Here is a 21,193-nt window from a genome sequence, read left to right as displayed (position 1 = left end):
CAGACCAGAATGGCTTCATTCCAAGAAGACAAATAAAAAATAATATGAGACTAATAATTGATGTTTTAGAATATTATGAAAAATATTCGGATAAACAATTGGCATTAATTTTCTTGGATGTGCAGAAGGCTTTTGATAATCTAAATTGGAAATTTCTTACGCTACAATTGGAAAATATGAAATTGGCGACAAATTTTTAAACAAGATAAGGAAGATCTACTCCTCTCAAAGCGCAAAGATAAATGATAAATGGTGGACAGAACAATTTGAAATATCAAAAGGAGCGAGACAGGGATGTCTCCTATCCCCTCTACTGTTTATATCGTTAGAAACGTTATTAAATGAAATCAATAATAATAAATGAATAAATAATAATAAATGAAAAGAGCCTTGATAGTACAGTGGTTTAGTGCACCCTGTCATTAACACAGCTGCCTGCAATTTCTGCTGGTTCGAATCTCTCCAAGGCTCAAGGTTGACTCAGCCTTCCATCCTTTCTAAGGTAGGTGAAATGAGGACCCAGTTTGTGGGGGCAATAAGCTGACTTTGTATAAAATATACAAAAGAATGAAGGCTATTGCTTAACGCATTGTAAGCCGCCCTGAGTCTCCGGAGAAGGGCGGCATATAAATCAAATTAAAAAAAAATCAGAAAAGATAAAGACATAAAAAGATTGAAAATCAAAAAAGAGGAGTATAAACTTCAAGCCTTCACGGATGATGTAGTTTTCATTCTAGAACAACCAGCACTAACAGGAACCAAATTGCTAGCAAAAATAGAAGAGTATGGAAGAATGGCCAGACATAAAATTAATAAACAAAAAACAAAGGCATTAACGAAGAATCTTACAAAGTTACAGGAAAAAGAATTAGAAGATAAATTAGGAATACAAATGGTAAAAAAAGTAAAATACTTAGGAATCTGGCTCACCAATAAGGGATCATCACTCAGAGAAGATAATTACGATAAATTGATAAAACAGATAAAAAAGGATTTAGAAACGTGGAGCAACTTACAACTATCATTTCTAGGAAAGATTGCATCTATCAAAATGAACGTATTACCCAGAATACTATATTTGTTCCAAGTAATTCTCATAAGGCCAGGAAAAGACTTTTTCAAAGAGTTTAATAAAATGATTGCAAACTACATTTGGCAGGGGAAGAAGGCAAGAATTAAAATAAGACATCTTCAAGACACACAAGAGAAAGGAGGATTAGGACTACCGGATTGGGAAACGTATTATAAAGCGACATCATTGATTTGGATAAGAGATTGGATAGAGCTCAAAAATAAAAGAATATTAATATTAGAAGGTTTTGATCTGCAAAGAGGTTGGCACGGATTTTTGTGGGAAGGGAGAGACAAACACCATAGATACTTTTAACAGCATATTATTAGAGACGCATTGCTTAAAACGTGGCAGGAGATTAAAAAAGTACACTATGACAAAATTCCAGAATGGCTATCGACCATGGAGGCACAGATCTATCCCAATGCCATGGATTTGGATAAAATGAAAACTTATAAAGACCTGTTGAACAGCAAAGGAGAGTTGAGACCGAGACAAGAACTGAAAGAACAGGGTATAGACATTGATTGGTGGCCATATTTACAGATAGAATCCAGATACAAGACACATCTGGTGCAATTCGGATTTCAAAAAGAACCATATGAATTAGACAAAATTCTACAAGGAACAGATGATAAATTGATAACCAAAAGCTATAATTATTTATTAAGATATAAATTAGAAGAAGAAATGGTCAAAGAGCCTTGGTAGTACAGTGGTTTAATGCACCCTGTTATTAACACAGCTGCCTGCAATTTCTGCAGGTTCGAATCTTACCAGGCTGAAGGTTGACTCAGCCTTCCATCCTTTCTAAGGTAGGTTAAATGAGGACCCAGTTTGTGGGGGCAATAAGCTGACTTTGTATAAATATACAAAAGAATGAAGGCTATTGCTTAACGCACTGTAAGCCGCCCTGAGTCTCCGGAGAAGGGCGGCATATAAATCAAAAAAAGAAAAAAGAAAAAAAAAAGAAAAGAAAAGAAAATATGATAATTTGGGCGAAAATTTTTGGATATAACAATGAATTGGAAAAATGGGAAAAATTATGGAACGTAAATTATAAACTAACAATGCCTATACCCTACGAAGAGAATATATATAAAATGTTCTATAGGTGGCACCTCCCCCCTGCGCACCTAGCAAAAATGTTTCCAAATACCTCCCCAATTTGTTAGAAGTGCAAATTGCAAAAAGGAACGTATTACCATATGTGGTGGTCTTGTCAGAGGGCAAAACAGTTTTGGCAGGCAATTAGGATAGAAGTAGAAGAGATCACAAACCAGAAATTAGAAATGAAGCCAGAAATTTTCTTATTAGGAATAATCACAGGTCACTCCGAAAAAGAAATAATATATCTAATTATCCACATACTAACGGCAGCAAGGATAGTCTTTGCCCAGAACTGGAAACATGAGGACACACCAACGGAAGATAAAATAATCACTAAAATTATGGAATGTGCAGAAATGTACAAAAATGGACAAACTTACAAAAGAAATACAGGAAAAGGAAGAAACTGATTATTATTTAGTATGGCAGAAATGGTATAACTGGTTGGAGAAAAAAAAAAGGAAAATAAAAATAGGCACACAAAAGAGAGGTCGAAATACATAGACAAAAATTGGGTACCAATTAAGAAATATAATTAATTAAACATGGAGTTTAAGATACTATTTTGCATGTAAATATATAGATACAGAGATAGGAATATAAATATAGTTTACCAATGTGACAAACTTGGAATGAAGTCGCGAGGCTTGATTTATGTTTATTTGTTGTGTATGTTGTACTGTTGTATTTATGTTTGTTTGTATTTTTTTAATCAATAAAAATAAAAAATAAAGGAAGAAAGGGGAAGGAGAGGAAGAAAAGATAGGGCACAAGAGCAGGAGAGAAGGCGAGAAAGGGGGGAAAAGACGGGAGGTGTGGGGAAGAGGAAGGGGAAGTAGGGAAGAGGAGAGGAGAGGAGAGGAGGAGGAAGTAGAAGAGGAGAGGAGGAAGGAAGGGGAAAGAAAGAGAAGAAGGTTTGTTGTAAAAGCAGGGAAAAGAAAGGATAGAAGAGCAACCATTTGTTAAATTATTTGCCATGCCAGGCCCCGCCTCACCTGTCCCCTCCCAGTCACCTCTTGCCACACCGGCCTCGAGTGTGTTGTTCACCTCTCTCTCTCTCTCTCTCTCTCTCTCTCTCTCTCTCTCTCTCTCTCTCTCTCTCTCTCTGTGTGTGTGTGTGTGTGTGTGTGTGTGTGTGTGTTTTTAATTTGATTTATATGCCGCCCTTCTCCGGAGACTCAGGGCGGCTTACAATGCGTTAAGCAATAGCCTTCATCCTTTTGTATATTTTATACAAAGTCAGCTTATTGCCCCCACAAACTGGGTCCTCATTTAACCTACCTTAGAAAGGATGGAAGGCTGAGTCAACCTTCAGCCTGGTAAGATTCGAACCTGCAGAAATTGCAGGCAGCTGTGTTAATAACAGGGTGCACTAAACCACTGTACTATCAAGGCTCTTGTGTGTGTCTTTGTCTCTCTCTGTCTCTTTCTCTCTGTCTCTCTTTCTCTTTCTTTTTCTCTCTCTCTGCCTTTGTCTCTGTCTCTTTGTCTCTTTGTCTCTGTCTCTCTCTGTATCTGTCTCTCTCTCTCTCTCTTTTCTCTCACTGTCCCTGTTTCTCTCTGTGTGTCTCTTTCTTTCTGTGTATGTTTCTCTCTCTCTGTCTCTCTCTCTTCTCTCTCTCTGCCTTTGTGTGTGTGTGTGTGTCTCTCTCTCCGTGTCTCACTTTCCCTCCCTGTCTCTCTGTCTCTCTCTGTCTCTTTCTCTCTGTGTCTTTCTCTGTGTCTGTCTCTCTGTGTGTGTCTCTCTGTCTCTCGTCTGTCTGTCTGTCTGTCTCTTTCTGTCTCTCTCTCTCTGTCTGTCTCTTTCCTTCTCTGTCTCTCTCTCTGTCTTTCTCTCTGTCTGTCTGTCTCTCTCACTCTCTTTGTCTCTTTCTCTCTCTCTTTCTCTTTCTCTCTCTCCGTCTCTCCCCCCTCTCTGTCTCTCCTCTCTCTGTCTCTCTTTCTGTCTCTGTCTGTCTGTCTGTCTGTCTGTCTCTATCTATCTCTGTCTCTTTCTCTCTCTCTCTTTGTCTCTCTTTCTCTCTCTCTCTTTCTCTCTCTCTTGCCAGTGAGGTAGGTTGCATTGTGGCGCTGCATCATAATGGGCTCCAGGAGGAAGAGGGGAACCTGTCTCCCCCATTGTGAAGCACACTAAATTTCACTGTGCTGTGCAAGGCACTGTGAGAGCAGCGGGCAGACCATGGAGGTGGTAACAGCTCTGAGCCTGAAGCGGCAGGAGGTGAAGGCTGCCTTGAGTACAAATGTACTGCAACAAAGGCAGAATGCTGTTGCCGCACAAAGGCAAGTACAGGGGCAATTCGCTCCAGTTCTGGAATATGGAGTGAGTGTCCATCTCCCGCTGTCACCCTTACTTTCTCAGGCCAGGCGAGCAGTGACTGGGAGGGGAGGGGCGGGGCCAGCCAGTGGTGGGATAAGCTGAGAGGGAGCCACAGTAGAGAGCTGAAAGAGCCACATGTGGCTCCAGAGCCATAGGTTGCCAACCCCTGGTCTAGCTATCTGCAGTCTGCCATAGTTTTTGAGTCCAAATCTCCCCAAGATATATTTGTAATTAGGCAAAATCTGGGCATGGTATCAAGGCCTTTTTGCATATGGTCATCTGTGGACAAGATGTTCTTAGCCAAAAGACTGAACTTTGAACAACTCTCCCAGATTCATTCTTTTAGTATCCCTGCCAACCAAAGTCATGATAAGAAGGACTAACTAGATTTGCTAACAGTAACAAACACTGACTAATTAAACAAAAATGAAATCACTTATTGTGAATATGTAAGGACAAAGAACAGTTTGGTTGTCACATTCTGAGCCAACAGATAGAACCTTAATGATGTCCTTAATAGAGTGTTGTCCAACAGAAAAAGGTTGGGCAAGTCTAAAGTTGACGATAAAAAGAATGCTTTAAAACTATGTGGGGACAACTAATAATAGCAATGAGAATTAATGAGTCGGCAGTGCTTTGGAGATAATCTGCACTAGGACTTGAGCTGTCTTCTCTTATTGGCAAGATCACAGGTTTTTGTCGGCTTTATTTGGGAGAGAAAACATTTCGTTCTTTCTCTTGGGAGACAGACACAGGCTGTCTGCCTATCTGGTCTACTGCTGGCATTAAGTTGATCAAACAGATAAGAAGTGAACAATTGGGGGGGGATAGAACTTCTATTCTCTCTTGATTGCTGGGTGCTTGTATTGGTTTCATTTTATACCTATATTGAACAAGCTAACCCAATCTCAATTTGCAAAAGTTGACTTTTGAGATGGGTGTCAAAACGAATTTAATATATGAATAAACCAACTCTCTAAAGATTGGCTTCAACTATTATAAAACCCACTAAGAATAGTAGGAAGAATAATCTCTTTCTTAATCATTTCTAGCTTTCTATGTGACATTTCTCCTGCAAATTGGATCAATGGTTGGATTGTGATGGAATTGTAGTGAGGAGATGGATTTCCAGAAGGAATGGGGTGCATTCCAGAAGAGTAAGAGGTAGCTCAGCTCAGATCTGTGAGAGAAAGAAGATGAAGACAGTCCCTCCCTAATAGTTCCCAGAGTATATTGTAGATGCAGACAGTAGAGTCTTCAGTTTGGCAAGATTTTATCTATAGGTATGAAACAATAAAGAGCCCAACTTGGAAGAATCTCCATGGGTCATTCTTGGCATTAGGCCTTACAGGGTGTGGATAACATCATGGCTGATGGACAGGTTGGTTTTGTATTGGATGCTTGACGATGAGCCAGTGTTTGATCTTTGGTAAAGAAATATATGCATAAATCAGAATCAGCCCTATTTGCAGCATCTATGGATTTCAAACAAGATTCAGTCTTTGGGAGAATCTTTGGCAGAGGTTTAAGACTACCAACTGCTTATCTTCATAAATAAACCACATATTACAGATCAGACAGAGACCTAAGAGGGACAATTTTTGGAAGCCATATAAAATAGGATGGTAAAGCAAATGTGTATTATTCTCTCCACTGCTATTTTAATTATTATATATAGGATCAATTCCATGCTGGGATCCTTAAGCAGAGCATCTTCCCTCAACCAAAAATCCAGAGCTGTTGAGACAGTCATTTTAGCATAGCTTCCAAAGGGGTTGAGGAGAACATTGAAGGCATTCTTCCTCTGTTGGAAAGATCACTCATGGCAGTTTTGTTCTGATCAAATTGACTTCTTGAAGAAGATCAAATATGTTAGTTGGGAGACTGATGAGTATAAATATGTTTTAAATACTAGATGGTTTGCACCAGGTTTGCAACATTCATACAATTTAGGATTTTCAGAATGATCAAAGGATGGATGGATGGGTGAGTGGATGGAGGGATGTTAGTGGAGCTAAATTTGTAATCTCTTTGTAAAGCTATTTATAACCAAAGAGTGACTATAAATCTACCTAAATCTATGCAATCATCTTACTATAAGGCCATTTAATCTAAATTTGTGGGGAAATATTGATATACAGGATATAAAATGTATCTATCTATCTATCTATCTATCTATCTATCTATCTATCTATCTATCTAAGTATCTCTCATCTATCTATCTATATCAACTACTACAGCCACCTATCTCCACAATCCCTGTCTCAGACACACCAACAACAGCCAAGCCTCCTACAACTAACCCCATCCCATTGGGCCCACCACATTTGGTGATTACAGAAAATGAGGTGCAAGTCTATTTCACAGACAAAAGCCAGGAAAAACACCAGGCCCAGACAAAATAACTCCTTCTTGCTTAAAAGCCTGTGCTGACCAAGTAGCCCCTATCTTCACCTGCATCTTTAATAAATCACTAGAGATGTGCTATGTTCCTTCCTGCTTCAAACACTCTACTATCATCCCAGTGCCAAAGAAACCCTCCATCAAGGAATTGAATGACTTCAGACTGGTTGCTCTAACATCTGTAGTTATGAAAACCTTTGAAAGGCTAGTGCTGGCCTCCTGAAAACCATCATGGATCCGCTGTTAAACCCCTTGCAATTTGCCTACCGAGAAAATAAACCGACAGTTGATGTTGTTAATATGACTCTGCACTGCATTCTACAACATCTTGAATCTCCAAAGACCTATGCAAGGGTCCTCTTTATAGACTTCAGCTCAGCATTCAATACCATCATTCCATATATTCTTATAACTAAACTAAATCAGCTAGCTGTACCTGACCACACTTGTAAATGGATCATAAGCTTCCTAACAGACAGGAAGCAACAGGTGAAGCTAGGCAAAATCACATCAGATACTTGTATGATTAGCACAGGAGCCTCCCAGGGCTCTGTGCTTTCTCCACTTTTGTTCTCTCTATACAGCAATGGCTGCATCTCAAAAGATCCCTCTGTTAAAGTGCTGAAGTTTGCAGATGATATAACAGTGATTGGTCTCATTTGAGACAATGATGAATCTGCATATAGATGGGAGGTTGAATAACTTGCCTTGTGGTGCAACTGGAACAATCTTGAAGTAAACACACTCAAAACCATAGAAATGGTGGTATATTTTAGGAGAAACCCTCGTATACTACCACCCAGTGGTGTGATTCAGCCAGTTCGGGCTTGTTCGGGTGAACCGGTAGTTAAATTGCTGGCTAGCCCCTCCCCTTCCATGATTCCCCACGTGCCCCATTTTGGCTTCAGGTAAGTGCAGGGAGGACTCCTAGGCCCAAAATGGGGCAGTTTTCGCTCCCAGGAGGCTTCAGGGAGGCCTCCTAGGCCCAAAATGGGGCACATGGGGTGCGCCCATTTTTGCTCCCGGGGGGCGGGTGCAGGAGGCTGAGTGCTGCCTGTCACACCCCCTGGCCATGTCCACCATGTCCACGGCCACCCAGCCAGTCATTAGGGCAGAGACCAGTTGTTAAATTATTTGAATCCCATCACTGCTACCACCTCTTACAATACTAGACAACACAGTATCAACAGTAGAGACCTTCAAGTTTCTAGGTTCCATCATATCTCAAGACTTAAAATGGACACCTAACATCAAAAACATCATCAAATAAGCACAACAAAGAAAGTTCTTTCTGCAGAAACTCAGAAAGCTCAAATTGCCCAAAGAGCTGCTGATTCAGTTCTACAGAGGAATTATTGAGTCTGTCATCTGCACCTCTATAACTGTCTGGTTTGGTTCTAGCAACCCAACAAGACAGACACAGACTTCAGAGGATAATTAGAACTGCAGAAAAAACAATTGCTACGAAACTGCCTTCCATTGGGGACCTGTATACTGCACAAGTCAAAAATACGGCTGAAAAAATATCTACAGACCCCTCACATCCTGAACATAAATTGTTTCAACTTCTACCCTCAAAATGATGCTATAGGGCACTGCACACCAGAACAACTAGACACAAGTCAGTTTCCCCCCGAATGCATCATTCTGCTAAACAACTAATTCCCACAACACTGTCAAACTAGGACCGTATTACTATTACTATTACTCTTCTCATCCTTCCTATTACCTATCTCCTCCCACTTATGACTGAACCATGTTGCTTGTATTTTTATGATTTATATTGTTCTGTTTATTTCCTAGTATGATTTGATTGCTTATTAGTAACCCATGACTATCACTAAGTGTTGTATCTTATAATTCTTGTTGAATGTATTTTTTCTTTTTTCCTTTTATGTACACTGAGAGGATATGCACCAACGACAAATTCTATTCTATTCTATTCTATTCTATTCTATTCTGTTCTGTTCTGTTCTGTTCTGTTCTGTTCTGTTCTGTTCTGTTCTATTCTATTCTATTCACCAATCCATCTATCATCTGTCTATAAAAATTTTATTAAAAGATTTTACAATTATACATATTTTAAAAATACAAAACATAGAAGAAATAGAAAAGAGTATAAAAGAGTAAAAGAAAAAGTGAAGAATAACAAGAATGCAAGAAGAAGACAGCTATATAAAGAAATGATTTTCAATCTTCTTTGAAGCAGTTACAAACGTGGTAATTACCATCTCCACCCTCCTATGCTACAAATCATAGTTCCCTACTGCCCATAAACAGAAATCTTAAATCAATAAATCCTGAAATCAGCAGTTCATTTTTACCCATTTTGCAGCAAAAAGTCTATAAATGTTTCCAATCCTTTATAAAAGTAGTTATAATTCACTCAGGTAAATCAATATAGTGTTTGGCTGTCTATAATAATGAAGTGGGGCTTGACCCAGATTGAGATGAGGACATGACTTAGATTTGTATTTTGGTTTTCACCCACAAAGGCTAGGCCTTTAACTTAACGTGCAAATCTGATGGGTGTTCTCCTGAAGCATTGCTGAGTAATGATCAGGCTAGGAAGCCAAGATACGGTAGACAGAACACAGCAGAAAACTTAAATGCAATCAGGGCACCAGACTGATAACTTCAATCCATCTGGATCCTTGGACCAACATTTTATAAAAGTTTGTTTGTTTTTCCATCAAGCTCCAATATTTAACTTCCCGGAATTCTCAAACCTTGTTTGTGAATGATTTCTGATGCCCTAAAATTATGCTCTGATTGTAATGGAGCAGTTAGGGATTTATTCTACCAATGTTTCCATATTTTATTCCACCAGTGTTTCTATAGAAACTCATTCAAATGGCTCTTAATTATACTTTTTCCTCTGGGGAAATCAGACAAATTTCATGTACATATTTTTCTCCAACTGCAATTTTTTTTTACAGCTATCTTTAATGGGCAGGATAGCCACCATTAAGATGAATGTCCTACCAAAAATGTTGTTTCTATTCCAGTGCATACTAATTCGGCTCAAAAAAGATTTTTTTTTACTAATTTGGATAGACATATTTCAAAATTCATCTGGCAAGGGAAAAAAATGAAAATTAGATTAAAGTTATTACAAGATGCTAGAGAAAGAGGGGGATTCGGTTTGCCAGATTGGGGAAAATATTATCAGGGAGCAGCTTTGGTATGGATAAGTGAGTGGATGCATCTCAAAAATACAAGACTATTGGGATTAGAAGGCCACAATTTACAGACAGGATGGCATACTATTTTATGGGAGGAAAAGCATAAAGTCCATCAGTACTTCCGGAGGCATTATATCAGGAGGGCTCTATTAGGTATCTGAATTAAGACAAGAAGAAATAATTATATGGAAATTCCCAACTGGGTGTCAACTTTGGAAATGTATAGTCATCCAAATTTTACTAAATTGTGGGGGGGGGGGTTGTCATCTATAAAGATATTCTGAATGAGAGAGGAGAACTGAAAGTGAGAAACATTTTAAAGAAAGAAGGAATTGAATTGGAATGATGGGCATACCTCCAAATACAATCTAAATTTAGCAAAGACAAAAAGGAATGGCGTATAAAGCAAGAATTATCACAATAATTCTTTGATAATTTAGAATAAACAATGATAATTTAGAGTAAATATTTTGGGCATAGTATTGATTTGGACAATTGGTAGACTCTCTGGGAAAAAAAATTAAAAATTACATTAGCAACTTAGTATAAAGAAAATTTATATAAGATGTTTTATAGGTGGCACCTCCCCCTCACAAGATTAGCACAAATCACTAACAGAAATTCCCCTGCATGTTGGAAGTGTGAGGTGGCTATTCTATCATATGTGGTGGGAATGCCCAAAGGCAAAGAAATACTGGAATCTGATAAAGAATTGGTTGGAAGAAATGTTGTTAATAAACATAGAAGTCAAACTGGAATTTTTGACAGAGGGCAAATACAAGAAAGACATAAATTATCTACTACTGCATATACTTACAGCAGCACGGATAGCCTTTGCGCAGAAGTGGAAAGAGAAAGATACCCCAAATGAAGAGGAAATACTACTAAAAATTTTCAACTGCACAGAAATGGATAGACTCACCTTGGAACTCAGGGATAAAAGCGAAACATTGTACTATAAAATCTGGGCAAAATTCTATGAATGGTTAGATAAAAGGAGAATACCCAAGACAAATGTGTAGTGTTAGACTAGAATTATATATGTTGTTATAGATAAATATGTATGTGAATTGTATAGATAGGTATATGTAGATATAGATATTAAGAATTGTCCTAAAGATGCGAGTTCCAGGTATAGTTATAGAAGAGGCGATAGACATCACAATCTCCGGAACGTTTAAAAGTTTTAAATTTTTTATTTTAAAACTTGTGCTAAGCTTTCGTCAGCTCCTACCGACTTCGTCAGAGTATAAAATCCCCATTGAGGAGCTGCTTGCTTTTATGTAATGCTGATCAATTTGGTCATTGTGCGTGTAACAGGCCCACACCCTTGCCTTCCCCCTGTAATTATCTTTTTTTCTGCCTTAGTCATGCTGACGGATGACGATGCACTTTCCCCTGCCTCCTGCCCCATTGTGTGTTGCCTCTTTCTCTCCCTGGGGGGTAACAGCATTACATAAAAGCAAGCAGCTCCTCAATGGGGATTTTATACTCTGACGAAGCCGGTAGAGGCCGACGAAAGCTTAGCACAAGTTTTAAAATAAAAAATTTTAAACTTTTAAACGTTCCGGAGATCGTGATGTCTATCGCCTCTTCTACAGATATAGATATGTATAATTGTATAGGAATAAGGTATAAATGATTATATTATGCTATGTTTAAATAACGTATAAGGTGTAAGGAATATATTATTATATCATCATTAATATATTATGTATTAACTTAAAAGTGTTGGAAGGTGCTTGAGACCAGTGATGTCATATCTATGTCCAATGTTTTTAATTTTGAATTACTAATAAAAAACTTTTTAAAAAATTAAAAATATATATATTTTTCTCCAACTGCAACGGCCACTAGCTCATTGTAATGAACTTCTAACTGCCCCCAGAAGGACATCTAAACTGAACCTTTTCTGAAAACTTTATTTGGCTGTACCAGGAGATCACTGGGATATTTTAAGTGTAAAAAGCTAAATTGACACCTATGGTCCAACCTGTGTCACTACATCTCTGTAATCATTTTCCGTAATGCTGGCCAGTGACTGTGATAATAAAAGACTTGTAATCTCAATACCTCTGGAGGACTCCGATTGCAAATGGCTATATTAAGCAATAACTAGCTCTTTCATCTCCTCTGCACCCTGCAGCTACCGCTGATTGCAAACGGATGCCGAAGCCACACACATCAGGATGGGGAGGCCAGAGGAAAGAATCAGATGTGATATGAATATTTCTGCTAAATCTCCATATGTGTTAATGCTTTCCCCTGTGACTCCACTTTAAAAACAGTTTCCAGCTAGGACATCAGCGGCAAAGATGATTTGCCAAGAACACAGAGAAAAAATGTTTGAAATGAATTATTAACAGATTGACCCTTCCCTTGTACATAGCTGTTCAAGGAACTGGACTTTTTCAGGAAAAAAAAAAGATGAAGGCTAACATTGAGCTGTAATAAGGAATAGGGTGCAGTGCTGGATTTTAAGCACCCACCAGCATATGCCCAGAAATGCAGTCCAGAGGCCTTAGATCTGATTATTTGAAGCTGCTTTTCAGAGATGTTCTTCGGGACAGGGAAAGAGAGAGGCTTGGGTTTCTCTTAAGGGGGGGACTTCAATGTAACACGCTCAAAATGGCATTTGACTTCGCACTGTGAGGCTGGCCCTTTTCTGCGGCCCACAGACATAATTTCTTGTTTTGCAGGTAGTCCATTCTTAGTACATCATCCCTGCTGTGTGCCTGTTCAAAGTGCAAAATGTCACTTGGAACCAGGGGTGTTAATCATGACTGTTTCAGCTTTCAAGGCAAGCAGAAAGAACTTCAGAAATGAGACACCAATGAAAGTGCCATTGCTGTGAATTTGCTCTGCCTTCAAAGGGGCCCTGCTGCTTCTTTGTTTCCTATAAATATTTCTCTCTCCCCCCCCCTTTCCAATATTAAGCCCCCTCACACTGCATAGTATATTACAGGGTTTGTATTTATGAAGTTTTACCTGTACTCATGTTCAATTGCTGGTTGGATCATTGAATGCTGCAAATAGGTTGTTGGTCCCCACCCCCCAACCATTGACCATCATCATACAATCATAGGGTTGGAGGGACCTTGGTGGTCTTCCAGTCCAACCCCCTGTCCAAGGCAAAAGCCTCATATCACCCAATTGGCTGTCCAATCTCTTATTGGAAACCTCCAGCAATGGAACACTGGCAACTTCTGGAGGCAAGCTGTTCCACTGATTAATTTCTCTCACTGTCAGGAAGTTTCTTCTTAGTTCCAGATTGGATCTCTCTTTAACAGGCTTCCACCTGTTACATATTGTCCTGCCCTCAGGTGCTTTGGAGAATAAGTTGATCATCTTTTCTCTGTGACAGCCCCTCAAGTACTAGAAGACAGCTCTCATGTTATCCCTAAATCTTCTCTTCATTAACCAAGGAATTGGTTTTTTTTAAATATCTAAACTGTTAAGTGATTTTTAATTGCAATTACAATTATGTATGGGTTCTGGTTGTAGAACTGTAGTGGGAGATTATTTTAAGAGTTAGCTCTGCAAAGCTGCAACAGTTTAGATGGGCTCCAGATTAAATCTCTTCTGCAGGTGACAGACCCAGATTGGATCCTGCAATCCTGGGACATGAATGTATACAGGTAGTCCTTGATTTATGACCACAATTGAGCCCAACATTTCTGTGAGACACTATGTTGTTATAAAATGAGTTTTGCCCCATTTTACAACCTTTCTTGCCACACTTGTTAAACAAAACACTGCAGCTGTTAATTTAGTAACACGGTTGTTAAATTAATCTGGCTTCCTCATTGACTTTGTTTGTCAGAAGGTCACAAAAGGGGATCTCGTGACCTTGGAACATTGCAATTGTCATATGAAGACCCCCCCCCCACAGCGGTTTGTCTGGCTGGGTTTTTGTGAAGCTCGTCAGAGCTTCGCTATTTCCCAGCCGGTATCACTGCAATGCTTCCAGTTTTCAATGAAATCGAATTTGACCCCCCTGGTTTAGCGTATTTCTTCAGCTAGTTATATCTAAAGAAAACATATTCTCCATTGTAGGTAGTAATATTAATCTCAGCATTGCTTGCTTAGTTGGTTGGCAGATCAATTCTCTAAAATGTTGATGGGAAAAGCTGGCTTGGGAAACGAGTTCTGTAGTTCTTGCAAAACCTTAGAGAGAAGGCATTCACTGGCTCCAGTTTTTGGCTCCTGGTTTTTAACCAATATTTTCATTGCTGCCATCTTTAGCAATACTGAATCTTCCCTTCCTTCTCTCCCAAAATAAATAAATGGCTATATACATTTCAGTTAATTTGCCCAAAATATTTCAGGAGCAAATATTGAAAAGATAGCTTTCTAATGCCTAGAAAATTAGTTTGTTATTTGGTTTACAGGCAAGGATACAAAGATTTAAAATGTAACCTTTAATGAGAGAGGCGCTTCGGGAGACCAAGAGGAACAGGCAAGTTCCTCAGAAGGTTGGAGGCAGCTCATCCCCCACGGTGGGGGAGGCGGCCATTATGACCTCTACAAGCTGGGGCAACTGGACTAAGATTTGAGCAGGAGCGGAGATTGAACAGAGTATTGTTACTGGGTGACTGATTGGCCAACTCACAGGTAAGAAGAAAAAAAAAAATTAAAGCTTGAAAGAAGTCCCAATGAGTAATTAGTGGCTAATTGGCACTTGGGAATTCAAGTGGAGAAAAAAAAGAGGAACTTTAAAACTAAAGCCCTATAAGGAACCTTCTACCTGGATTTAAAACTGGACTTGGAAGAAATTAAAAATAAGATAAGAAAAAGAAAACAGAGAAGAATTCTTTAAACAACAAAAGGATTTAATTTGGAGAAGAGGAAGTAATTAGTTTTGTGGATTTACAATGGATACTTTGTTGTAGGGAGATTTGTGAATTGGAGAGAGACATCTACTGGTGAAAAGAAAGCATCGCATTAAGTTTATGTAGACCATTGTGAGAAAATACTGGAGGAGTGTTGGTTTAAACAGCTGGAGCACGATTTCAAAAGAAGTGGAAAGAACAAAGACTGGAACTGGAATTGTTCAAATGAATATTTGAATTGGACACTATTTGGAAAGAAAAAAGAAAAAAAAGAGACATTATAAGGACTTGAATTTGAACTATATGCAAATGAAAATAATAAATTTAAAAATCTTTGCCCTTTAAATTGATAACATGAAGAACTTGGGAGGATGAGTATGAAGAACTAAGGGCAGTGGTGGGATTCAATTTTTTTAACAACCGGTTCTGTGGGTGTGGCTTAGTTGGGGGTGTGGCTTGGTGGTCATGTGACTGGGTGGGCGTGGTTGGCTGGTCATGTGACCGGGTGGGTGTGGATATCTGCATAGGGACTACAGAGGGCTGAAAAAAGTCATTTCTGATGGTCCTCGCACTTTTGACCGGTCCTCGCACTTATGACCATCCTCACATTTATGCCCGTTGCAGCATTCTTAACAACCGTGTCACTCATTTCACAACTGCTTCTCTTCATCCTGGTGACAAGATAGGGCAAAAACATAAAATGTTAGTACAGTCGTAAGTTCGAGGACTGGTCAAAAGTGCAAGGACCAGTCAAAAATAACTTTTTCAGCCCTCTGAGTAGTCCATATGCACAAAAGGACTACCCAGAGGGCTGAAAAAAGTGATTTCTGACTGGTCCTCGCACTTTTGACCAGTCTTCGCACTTATGACTGGTCATCATTTATGCCCGTTGCGGCATTCTTAACAACCGTGTCACTCATTTCACAACTGCTTCTCTTCACCATGGTGACAAGATAGGGCAAAAACGTAAAATGTGAGGATAGTCGTAAGTTCGAGGACTGGTCAAAAGTGTGAGGACCAGTCAAAAATAACTTTTTCAGCCCTCTGAGTAGTCCATATGCACAAAAGGACTACCCAGAGGGCTGAAAAAAGTGATTTCTGACTGGTCCTCGCACTTTTGAGCGGTCATCATTTATGCCATGAATTATCTTCTAGTCCAGAGATCTCCAACCTTGGCAACTTTAAGCCTGGAAGACTTCAACTCCCAGAATTCCCCAGCCAGCTGGCTGGAGAATTCTGGGAATTGAAGTCCACAATCTTAAAGCTGCCAAGTTTGAAGACCTCTGAGCTAGGGCTTTGGGGCCAGCCTTTTGGGGAGGGGGTCCCATTCGGAGAGACCCCCTGCCTTTCAGGAAGCATCAGGCCCAGGCAGAGAAAGTTGCCAAGGTTGGAGATCTCTGGACTAGAAGACCTCCAAAGGTCCCTTCCAACTCTGTAATTCTGGTATTGGCAAGCAAGCACAGTTAAGCTACTTAAATCCTCCAGAGCCTTAGAAGATGGTAAAGCAAAGCCCCCCCCCAGCTTTCCGCCCAGAGCCTTTTCCTCTCTTCCTAAGGCTGAATCTCCCCTAGTTTTGGAGGAACTTCAGTCGCAACACTCAGAGCGCGATCTAGATTGGGATCTACCTTGATGTGGCACAACTTCAGGATCATCCCCTCTTTCTGCGCCGAGGCAGCAGCTCACGATTGGTGAGGCTGAGCCAGCCTAACTTGGCTCAAATCAGCGGCCCAAGTGCGAGTTCTGGCTTCTCGCAGATTGGCGGGCCTGGCTCTCTCCGCAGATTTGCTGCCTCGCTTTGATCAATCAATCCAGCCCCACTTTCTCCCTGCCTCCGCGGTGGAACCAACTCCGACATTGCTTCAGCATCCCTCAGCATTGCCCCTTACCAGGCAAGGGAATGCCATCGCGCCCTGAGAGAGCCGCAGCGAAACCCAAGGATCGACCCCATTGTTGCCACCGGAGGGATTCAGTTTGCCCGCTCCCCCCACCACCTTAGTAACGGCGTTCCTGCCTTAAAGGGGAAGACGGCGTGGAAAGGGGAAAAAAACAACAACTCTCTCCCGAAGCAAAAGGGGCCAACTCGGAAGCGGCGCTTTAAATTGGTCAGAGTCAGCGGGAAATTAATTCCCTCTCAGTTTCTGGAATGGGAAGGAAGGAAGGAAAGGGACACATTTATCGGGAAATAGCCGGGGCTGCTTATTATATATAAAACAGAGGTCTTCAAACTTGGCAGCTTTAAGACTTGTGGACTTCAACTCCCAGAATTCTCCAGAATGGGCTAGGCGGGAGTTGAAGTCCACAGGTTGTAAAAGAGTCACAATTTCCCACCCCTGGGCTAGGGTAGGCTGATGCCGCACAGGTGGGAGGCAGGGCAAGGTGAGAGGCGGGCGAGCCAGCAATTTAACAAATGGTTCGGTGTGCTGCAGGGCCAATAAATTACAAAAAAACACCAAACCATTTGTTAAATTGCTGGCTCACTCGCCCCATTTATTGGCAATAAATAGTAGTGCGGAGGGGCGGGGCAAGGGGCGGGGCGAGCCAGCAATTTAACAAAGGGTTCAGCCGAACCCCCTAGAACCGGCAGAATCCCACCACTGACTAAGGGAGATGTTTCAAAAGATAAGAGAAGCATTTAAGGGAAATAAAGAAGTGGAGGGTTGGTTAGAATGCAAAAAAAGGAAACAGAAAATATGAATGAGAAGCAAGAGAAGCAAGAAGACAATATTGAAAAGGAAATAATTGAAAATAAAGATACAGGTTATTACACTGGGATTGACAGTGATAGAATAAAAATGGGGAATATCTCTCAAAAAAGAAGAGGAGAGAAGGAAATGGGGAAATATTGAGAGGGAAAATTAAAAGAGTAAAAATTAGAGAAAGGGGGCAGAAAGGGAGATATAAGTATAAGAAAAAGATAAGAGAATGGGAGAAAGGGAGGAAAATATCAGGAAAGGGAATTGTGGAGAGATTAAGAGAAAATGGTTAAAAGGGGAAAGCAGAAAGGAAATTAAAATATTAGTATGCTGATTTAAGAGAAGAATATTAATAGTAGAAATTGTATGTAAAAAGTAATTTAGAAAAAATATATAGATTATTGTAAAAGGGATATAAGTAAGGATGAAATGAAATGTGGGTAAGAAGCAAAAAAGAAGAAATATACGGTTTAATGTAAAATAGATCAGTAGATGCAATTTGAAACACAGAATGGGTTATATGTTTTGCTGTTTGAAGATGTACAAATTGGAGAAAAATAATAGTGGATGGTAAAGAAGTATGTCTTAAAGATGGAGAACAACAAAGGAATTAATTGAAATTACGATGAAAAATTGAAATATAAAATTGAACAAAATTGAAATGTTAGTAAATGATGTAAATAATAATGAAATGAAATATAAGAAATAAAATAGAAGAAATATATTGTTAAAGATAAAATAGACTAAGGGTTGGACGGCTAATTTAGCAAAGGCTTTAAAGTAAAAGGAATAAGTTGAAAAACATTGTTAATGTTTTTATCAATGATGAGTGGAATTTTGAGAAATATATTGAATAAATGGAGGAAAAGTCGGGGTTGCCTGGACACCATAGTGGAAAATAGAAATGGAAAATGAATACAGCAATAGAGAGAGATGAAAGAAGGAGTAGAGGGATGGAAGGAAGGGAGAAGGAGAGAGAGGAATGGAAGAAAGGGAAGAGGGAAGGAAGGAAGGGAGGGGAAATAAGAGTAGGAGAGAAGGTTTAGATAGGGAGAAAGAGAGGAGGAGGGGGAGAAGGAAGGGGAAGAAGTGAAGGAGTAGGAGAGGAGGGAAGAAGAAAATAGGAAGGATAAAAGAAGGGAGGGAGATGGAAGAGAATGAGAAGAAAGATTGCTGTACAATAAAAAAGATGAAAGGGAAGAAAGGGAACCCCGAACATGTGTAAATGTACTAGGATAAAGAATGAATTATTAAAAAATAAAAGAAAATAAATATGAGTAAAAATAGAGAAATTAAAATTTGAGGGCGAATGAAGATGTTGTTTATATAAATAAGCATAGAAATATTAAGATATGATCAAAAAACACGGAAAAAGAAGATTTTGGCAGAAATTGTAACTAAATAAAATGTATTTGGATACAATAAGTTGTATAAATTATGATATGGCCAATACTCTGTTCATAAAATACGATGTGTGATGTGAGGGGGAAAAAAAATCAATAAAACTTGATTAAAAAAAAACTCGATTTCATTGAGGGCCGCATCAGGGTTGTGTTTGACCTCGGGGAGCTGGGGTGGGCGTGGATGGGGGTGGGCGTGGCCAGCTCGAGATCACTCCTATCAGGGGTGCCCATGGCAGCCTGAGCACTCTGCCAACGAAAATGGGCTCCTGAGCTTCACTTTCAGCTGCCACGGCCTCCCGCAACCCTCTGCCAGTGAAAACAGAGTTTAGGAGGGCCATGGGACCATTTTGGCTGGCAGAAGAACCACTGGCCAGTCCGTCACTGTTTCCAGGGTGGTCCCGCAAGCCAGATCTAAGTACCCCGTGGGCCAAATCTGGCTCCCAGGCATTGAGTTTGACACCCCTGCTCTAAAAATTCCATTTTTGTGTGTAATACATCTCAGCATAGAAGCTTTCTTTCCTTTCCTTTCCTTTTTTCTTTCCTTCTTTCCTCATCCTCCCCTTCCCCTTCCTTCCTTCCTCCCTCCCTCCCTTCCCTAATATTTGTCCTTGTGTCTATGGTTGTGTGTGTGTGTGTGTGTGTGTGTGTGTGTGTGTGTGTGTGTGTGCCTGTGTGTGTGCCTGTGTGCACAGGGGAGAGAAAGAGAGAGAGAATGCCACATAGATAACCAATCCAGAAACAGAACTAAAGGGCTACAGTATTTTACCATCTATTATAGGATATCAACAGGTCAAAGAAGTTATCAACTAATGTTAAGGACTTACCTAAAATATCTCTCCTGGCTTCTTACCATTGTTAGTGACTTTATCCCAAGATAACAATATATACAATATATACAATATATATGACTAACATTCCACATTCTAACCATTGTCACTTTCTAATCACTGAGCTGTGGCGGCAAGTGGTTAGAATGCAGATTGCAGGCTAATTCTGCCAACTGCCAGCAGTTTGATTCTCACTGACTCAGCCTTCCATCCTTCCGAAGTCAGTAAAATGAGGACCCCGATTGTTGAGGGCAATATGCTGACTCTGTAAACTACTTAGGCAGGGCTATAAAGCACTATAAAGCAGTATATAAATTTTAAGTGCTATTGCTATTCTGCCAAAATAAACTTGCAAATGTCCCATATTCAGTACAGCCTTGTCCTTCAATGTCTCTTGAATCAATGGGACACTATTTGCTAATTCCATTTAATAGATTCACAGATTCACAGAACCTGTGAATAATTAATAATTAATAACCAATGTCTTAAGGAATTAACCAAGTAAATCAGACATACTTTACATCACTCTTTTTTGACTCAAATTTACAGACTACTTGTAAGGAAATCCATTAAGACCATGCTTCTAATGAAAGGAATGGTATCACAGGAGATGTAAAGCTTGCTCCATAGGTTTAAGTCAAATCCTGCTACTTTAATCTACGTGTTAAATTTTACAGTTTCTTTTATACATTTCACTGTTGCTCTTTTTGTAAAGTTTTCTTCATGTTTCCTCCCAAATATTCATCAAATGCTAACACATTTGAAATGATGATGATGATGATAATAACAACAACAATAACAACAATAACAACAACAACAATAACGACAACAACAACAACAACAACAACAACAATAATAATAATAATAATAATAATAATAATAATAATAATAATAATAATTTTATTTCTATACCGCCCTTCTCCCGAAGGACTCAGGGCAGTGTACAGCCTATTTAAAAACACAAGACAAAACAGCAGTTAAAAATTAAAATGATTAAATAGATTTGGCTCAATTTAAAACCCCAGAAATTTAAAATACCCCAATTTAAAATTATTATGTTGATAGGCCAGCCTGGCGGAACAACAGGGTCTTCAGTGCACAGCGAAACACCTGGAGGTCGGAGATCTTACGAATTTCCGGGGGCAGTTCGTTCCACAGGGCTGGGGCTCCCACAGAGAAGGCCCTCCCCCTGGGTGTCGCCAGCCGACATAACTTGGCCGATGGCACCCTGAGGAGACCCTCTCTGTGGGAGTGGACTGGCCGGTGGGAGGCTATTGGTGGCAGAAGACGGTCTCGAAGGTACCCGGGTCCTATGCCATAAAGCGCTTTAAAGGTGGTAACCAACACCTTG

At 39.7% G+C, this 21,193-nt stretch overlaps 1 protein-coding gene and 1 long non-coding RNA gene across 2 annotated transcripts in view; one reads left to right on the top strand and one right to left on the bottom strand.

The window, feature by feature from the left end:
• The window catches only part of TRPC5 (transient receptor potential cation channel subfamily C member 5), a 286,202-nt gene that overhangs the window by 46,617 nt on the left and 218,392 nt on the right, over positions 1–21,193 (bottom strand). The gene's annotated exons all lie outside the window — the stretch shown is intronic.
• LOC148112208 (uncharacterized) lies at positions 3,590–5,812 on the top strand. Its single transcript, XR_015729668.1, has 2 exons — positions 3,590–4,462; positions 5,552–5,812. It is a non-coding gene; the product is annotated as an uncharacterized LOC148112208 (long non-coding RNA).

Source organism: Pantherophis guttatus, chromosome 12, assembly GCF_059756535.1.
Source record: "Pantherophis guttatus breed Tessera chromosome 12, ASM5975653v1, whole genome shotgun sequence".
In the NCBI taxonomy this organism is placed as follows: Eukaryota; Metazoa; Chordata; class Lepidosauria; order Squamata; family Colubridae; genus Pantherophis; species Pantherophis guttatus.
Note: the sequence above shows the minus strand (reverse complement) of the source record. Positions and strands in the feature narration are given on the sequence as shown.